Source organism: Anser anser (genome assembly GCF_964211835.1).
Source record: "Anser anser genome assembly, chromosome: 10".
In the NCBI taxonomy this organism is placed as follows: Eukaryota; Metazoa; Chordata; class Aves; order Anseriformes; family Anatidae; genus Anser; species Anser anser.
Window position 1 is genome coordinate 16,265,996 of NC_139730.1, and position 7,260 is coordinate 16,273,255.

The 7,260-nt window shown below is 38.0% G+C and overlaps 1 protein-coding gene across 1 annotated transcript in view; it reads right to left on the reverse strand.

The window, feature by feature from the left end:
* Positions 1-1,704: 1,704 nt before the first annotated feature.
* Positions 1,705-7,260, reverse strand: part of GCNT3 (glucosaminyl (N-acetyl) transferase 3, mucin type) — a 42,996-nt gene continuing 37,440 nt past the window's right edge. The window contains exon 3 of the mRNA XM_083851053.1: positions 1,705-1,836. The gene's annotated coding sequence lies outside the window, so the exon portion shown is untranslated. The remainder of the gene's footprint in view (positions 1,837-7,260) is intronic.

Sequence of the window (7,260 nt, forward strand, 5' to 3'; positions counted from 1 at the left end):
TTTCCAGTGTTCTAGCCAACAAATAGAACTGATTTAATTTCAGATGTGACCACTAAGCTGCAAAATGCTGTGCTTGTATTTCCATTCCTTATCTTCCCTATTTCTATCAAACTTGAGATCCACAGTATGTCAGTTAGAGAACAAGACTGTTACCCACAAATGACAGTTAAGTTTCTGGAAGCACTGAGGTACAAACTTTACAAGACAGTATTTGAGGGAGGCCCCCCCCCCCCTTCTCACAGATCGTTGCAGGGCTTGCACATTCAGCTCAACATTAACTAAATTGAAAGGCTTAAATATTATAGAGCATATTCTTAGGAGTTTCAGTGACTTGGAAGTACTTCTTATTTCTGAGGTTCGTGTGTGGAGTATAGCTGATCACGTATTAGCAATAAATTCAAGTGATCCCTGAATCAATCATTTAGTATTGCTGATTTTGATTAAAGTAACATTAAGAAGCTCCAGATAAAGCCAAGGTCTCTCTGTACAAAACTAGCAGCTTAACATCCTTCTTGCTCAGAAGAACTTAAGAGTCTACACAGTTTACTAAATGAATAGGGGTAATAGGGATCCACACCTTTTATTGTGATCTTCCTTGGCCCAGGTCACGAAAAGAATAGTACCAGAAGTTACACACAGATCTTCTATATTTCAATCTTAATTTCAAAAGCATCCCAAAGGTTTTGATTCATTATCTCCTATACAGGAGTGGTCATCAGGCCCACTTGTTCTGTTACACCTTCCAAGGTAGAGACAGCAAAAAAGAGCTTTTACTCATTAACCTAATAAAGTAATCATTTAGTTTAAATTGCTACAGCTTTCAATTTGTGCTGGTAAGCCAGACTGTAAATTGAAGGAGAAAGCAAGCAGGCAACTTGTTTTTTTGCTGCCTGCATCAGAGCATGGCATCATTCTCTGCCAGAAAGATGCAGCTAGGCCTGCTAAGTTCAACAGCCAGTGGAGCAACAGCTGAGATGCATCATAAACTGGGGCCCTTGTACATGCAGAAAGGTAAATCCTGTTTGCTTGCTGATGGTTTGACTACCCCTGCTTTAAGGCCTTCTGTTCATTACTTTTACCCATGCATATATTCTGTGTTTAATCCTAGATTCTCAAAGTGTCTGTGTTTACTTGTGATGACAGCAGTGGTTTTTAGGAGTCTGGGGCTTGTTTGTTTGTTTTGTCATCAGCTCTAATAGTATTCTGTGATAATTTTCTTAAACTAGTAGGATGTGACCAAGCCCAAAGCATTTGTTATGTCATGGGTTTGAAAATTTCCTTTCATCGCTTTGGTACATTCAGAGAGTATATAAAGAAAGCTCATCCAGAATCAGTAAACAATGACTAAATAATTTTAATTTTATCCCAGCAAAAACACAATAGAACTGCTTACCTGTCTTCTCAAACGTCAGAGATCATTTTTAGAAGTTGTTCCTGTATCCCTGCATCACAGGAATAATTCACACGCTACTACCTAAAGTAAAACTGTCACTGAATTCAGGGAGGCCAGATCAGGCATACACAGAAGCTTTGGATTATACCAATCACTTAATTTTAAGAGATGCCATATGATGCGAGAATAAATTAACAATTATAGCCATGTCCATCCTTATCTGAAAAACAAACAAATGACCGATTATAGCCTAGCCATGTCCTTCCTTATTTAAAAAACAAACAAAAAGTTGCTTTAGAAAATGAAAATGTTTTAAGACCCAGTGCAGACAAGAATAAGCAAGACCAAGCATCCAAGAGAGTCAAGCTGAGTTCAACCACGGGTTGGAGCTGGAGGTCTATCCAGAGCCAGGTACCTTCAAAGTATTTTTTACACAGGTATGTCTGTAAGGAAACACAGAAATGAGTACAATATAAGTAACACTGTGTTTGTCTCCTTTTATTTTTAACCAGTCTAAATGATGAAGTCTGAAGTTACTGAGGTATGTCCAGGTCAGTTCTTGTTGATCCATAAGTGATCCTAAGGTGACTCCTCTTGTTACCCAAGCCCAATCTCTCCAGCCTGCCTGCTGGAAATTACCATTCCCTGATTTACATTGGTTGACCAAAACATTTGGCTACTTTTTCACCTCTCTCTATGAAATCAAAGTTTTAATATATAAATACATATATATATATATATATTTGTATGTGGCAGATTTTGTATGTTATGACCTACAGAGGTTTATCAACAATCAGCTAGCAAGTGCCAGAGCTAATGCCTGAAATGGGAAAAAAAAAAAAGTGTGTGTAATATAGTTAAGGTTAACAACACACTGTCAGAAATCAGAAATGTAAAAAGAGACTTTGTTTTTCCCATAATCAAATATAGTATTTCTATGTGGCCAGAAGCCTGAGGTGGGGGTGGGGGGAGTCAGCAAGGTGAGCTTTTTACTCATTTGAGGAGATATTATACAAAACATTAAACCCAATGAGGATATCTGTCAAAATCTAAGATCTCTGCCATTATCTACCTTCCATTATGGATTAATTTGACACTAATTGCAAAAATGATATAATTTAGCTAATCTTCAAAAACTATCTGAACGTTAAAATTAATGGCTAGGATAAAATCTAAGTATTCTGACTGAAAAAAAGCTTAGAGAGGAGGGGCCATGGGCTGAAAGAGAAAGCTTAGATGAGAATTACCTCAAAAAATCACATTTAATGCATAAAGCAACAGGGAACTAAAAGTGAATTTCAAGAAAACATGGCAGGTACCAGTGGAGGACATTTCAAATAAATTGTGTACTGACAGAGATGAGTGGAAAAAACAAAGGACTTTAGGATTGTATTTTGTTAAATCTTAAAATAATAATAATAATAATAATAATTTTCCCCCAAGTTTTATCCAACTAGAGGGACCCAGAAAATCAAGTATTTGTTGACTGTGCATTGGACAATCTGGAGAATGTGATTTTGGAAGTTGCCAGCCTCTCCATGTGAGGTTTGTAGTGCAAAAGTGAAATTTGCACTGTCAAACTGATCATAGCTTTGTGATATTCTTCCAGGTCCCTATTTCTGATAAAGACACTGTAATGTGATAGACTCTCATCTATACCAGATGGTACAAGTCCCTGATGAATCATACGCCAGCTGCAGCCAGAACACAACACTCCAACTATGCTGCGTCTTTCCTCTCTCCGCGCACCCAGCACAGCAAGGCTATTTCAATACTCAGGCTTACGAGCACTCAAAGCAGCAGAAATGTGTCGGAGGCTCTGTATAGTTGTCCATAGTAGGCATAAGAAAAATGACAGCTTCCAGAGACACACACTTTGTGCTCTTCCTACTAGTTTCTTCAGGCGAAAAGAAAACACAAAGACAGGTTCCTTAGTCTATTGCCTGTGTTTGGTCCGAGAAGCTGGAAGGGCAATTTTCTCCATCACACAAATGGTCCATTGCTGTTTTCCCTTCTTGTTATTTTTGCATTAAATTTAAGGGTGCCATTTCAACATCAGCCCAGTGTCACCAGAGACTTGCTTTGCTCTGCAGTACAGTGGGACTCCTAAGTGCCCCACCACAGCACTAACGTCTGTGCTCATGTGCCTACATAATGTAATTAGCAATATGTACAGCTTGCAAGGGAGAATAAGGTTGATGCTAACACATGGTTAATTAAGATATTACAGTTAGCTATTTGCTAGGCTGGCTCAGGGGAGTGGTAATAGGAGATGGAGTCTGTCACTTTAAGTTCAGCAGTTTTTACCCCCAAATTCCCAGGCAGTGATCAGTAATTCCTCATTAACCCTGGCACAAAATGAATCTGACTCCACTCAGGCATGTGGATGACTTTTAAGCACGTCTGTCAACAAGGAGAGTCACTGTCTCTGACAATTAAATTTCAAAATGAAGACCCCCAATGCTGTGAGTGAATAGGAGAAGTTGATGCTTCCCTGGAGAATCATTTTAGCTTTTTCTTTTTTGTCGTGAGACTCAACAAGCTATCATGGTATCAGCAGATAAAGATTTCGATTCTGAAGACTACACGTTGAATGGTGCCGCTGAAAGACAAACAGCTAATACTACTACAATCATAAAAGCTGGAAAAAACATAATTAAAAAAACAAAACAAAAACACCAACCACACCTTATTTATAATGAATCTGCAAGAGGACCCTAAATTCACAGTCCTACTTGCACTGCCAAGAATGTAAAGAATCATTGCTTCTTGACATCATTCTTTTGCTGAAGGGCAATAACCTCCTCTGTATGCATTGCCTTAATCATGTCAAGTTGTGTCCCATAAATTTGCATGTCTCCCAAGGAAGCACAGTGCATTGCCAGCAGCCTGATAGGCCAGATCAAAACAATTTCCTAATGTATGTTTACATCAGTTTTGGCTCCTGAGCTGCTCTTGTTCTAGTTGTTCCCCAAAACAGAGCCAATTCCCTCTCTTCAAACTCCGTTGCACAGGGCACAGGAGGTGGAATAGGCAGAACGTGCATGGATACATTGTCCTTGCCAAAAGTGGGCAATGTTTTCTAGATTAATGAACTGCAAATCAGACACACAAATGAAACCACATGCTAGATATAAACCCAGTCCTCTGAGATGTGCTTGCTGTCACAGTCGGAGAGGGAGAAGGAGAAGGAAGGTGGGGGAGTGGGGGTGGGGAGAGAGAGCACATGCATGTGTGTGATGGGGGTGTAATGAATGCCAGCTACCCTCTCGACTCTCTGGGATACACGGGGATGACAAACTCTCTGAGGAACAATTCCTTTGACAGTTTCGTTGAGGAAAGGAAACTTGTCATGCTGCCAAGAATAAAACTGCTTCTGGGCTTAGTTTTGAATTTTATAAAGTGAATAAGTGAAAAACGTATACACATTCACTTCAGACCCAAGTCATGAATAATTAAAAGAATATATAATTGTACCCAGTTTTCCCCTCAAGCTCAACCAGCGAAGATATCTTCTGTCCATGTAACAGGGTACTTCATATTTTTTTCAGAAACTGAAAGAAGTGATCTTAACCAAGTATCACTGAATTCACACCACATGCAAATATGAATAACAGCCTGACCATCAGAAAAATGATCGAAAAACTCAACAGTTTTAAATGAAGGAAGTTGCAGATTTTTGATTATACATGTTTTCCTCATGTGGCTCATCCACATTCGATATTGGATTCTGACCATAATATTATAAAGATATACTATTAACATGGCTTTATGGCAGACTTCAGGTTGATACTGCAAAATGGCAAAGATCACTTTTTTTTTTACAAAGCACAACAATATAATGTATACCATGGCAAAAATCATTATGCACAAAATAAACTCAGAAAACAGAAGTTACCTGTATCTATTTGTAGCTTCTTTTTTTTTTTTTTTTCTGAGACAGAAAGAAGTTCCAGTACAGATAAAGAAACGTAAGTTAACAGTAAACAGCCACATCTTTTCCTGCACTTATACTGGTGCACTGTAATTGTCAAGTGGTATTTATATGGAAAAGGCAGACCCAAGAGATCTCCTGCTTTTATTCTTCCACATTATTCCCATAGTTTATAGGTCCCTCAGTTTTCAACTGAAGTGAAACTTGGAATTAATAACTATTTTTCTTGAGGACACAGTAGTTAGCAAATATGGTATTAATAGTAATGTATTTGGTACTGTCCACCTGCAGACGCAGAAAGCTTATTTAAATGCTAATGAAGAATATCAGTAACTTCTGTGAACAACATAACCATTATCCTCTCCCACAGATGCAGATATTAAAATTCTCATGGCTAGTAAGTTGCATCTTGCTTTGTCTCACAGTGTTGTTACTATTTGTATCCAACAAACTGTGATGCTCTCTGATAAGAAAAATGTATTAAAAAAAATGAAACACAAACAGATAAACAGACTCTTCTGAGTGGAGGTAATAGCTGTATCCTTGAAATGGCAAAGGTCTGAGGTTTGGTTTGACTTATTAAAGGTGCACATTCTTTATGTTTTTGTACTTTCCTAGCTGAATTCCAAAACCAAGATCTTCACTTCAACCCGGTTTCTATCTTAACTGCTTATTAACAACAACATATTTGTTGAGAGACGGAAAAAGGCAAAATGAGAGGAAGGACATCCAGTGCTTGGAGACATGTGCAGTGCAATCCTGATTATGAGGGACGAGTCCACTACAGCATCGTGGTTTCTACCTGAAGTAGCTCTAGGAGGTTTGGGATAAAATTCACTGGACATAGAAGGACCATGATGAGGGTCACTTTCTGCTCAACAGTTTACTCCATGATATACAAAGAGGATGCAGCTACCAATCACATTTAGCTAGTTACATCAGCGTGACAACTGATTACAGTATTATACATGACTTAAAAAAGATGGTAATGATGCACCCTACAGGAATATCAAAGGAATCTCAAAATATTACACACTACCTAGTTCCCGTCCACATATCTGAAAGTTATTACTATATAATACATTGCTCTTGTCACAGTGTATCACAGGTGTCTAAGACAGGAGCCAAATTATGTGCATAGACTACAGAAGCACAGGTGAACTGCAGCTCAAAGCCCTTATTATCAAAAAAGGTCAAAAAAAAAAAAAATTGAAAAAGAATTTTTTTCATACTCTCTCTACAGGTAAAACAGCCAGGAGGAATTATATACAAATGCAGTCTATGTGTCCAGATCCATGCGAGAAGGATTTTCAAATGTATGTTTTTGAATTTCAGCGTTTCTGAGCTGTTGCTTGAACCACCTGAAAGGGGGCATTTTTTAACCTGTTTGTTTAATATTACTGAATATTTTTCTAAAAAAAAAAATAATAGGAAAGGACCAGGAAAATGTGAAGATTTTTGTATTTTGTACCTTTTGATGGCTATTTTCTATTTAAAGATTAATTGTGAACTATTCCAGACCTGAAGCTGTGTAACAGCTGATTTTTCCCATGTACAAGACAAAATTCATGTGACAGAGCATTATTCTCACAAGCCTGTTCTCTTTGATAAAGCTTTCATGTAAGAATCTGCTTATATTTGCAATTGTCTGATGTTTAAAAATAGAATTATTCAACATCCCCTAGTAGTTGTCTCTGACCCCTTGTTTGCTTGTTTTCTAGGTTACGCCTGAACACCCGATAGATTTCCAGCTATACTGTGCCACCCCGTGTAAGAAATAAGAAATTGCACAACTCTGCTGACCATCATGACACAAGTTTGGAATTGTCCTGCAGACGATCACCCTCTGTGCAGTTTGAAGAAAGTTTTGAGTTTATCAGCAATTGCATCACATTTAGAAAAGCACGCAGAGATCTAGTATGAAACATTTTTT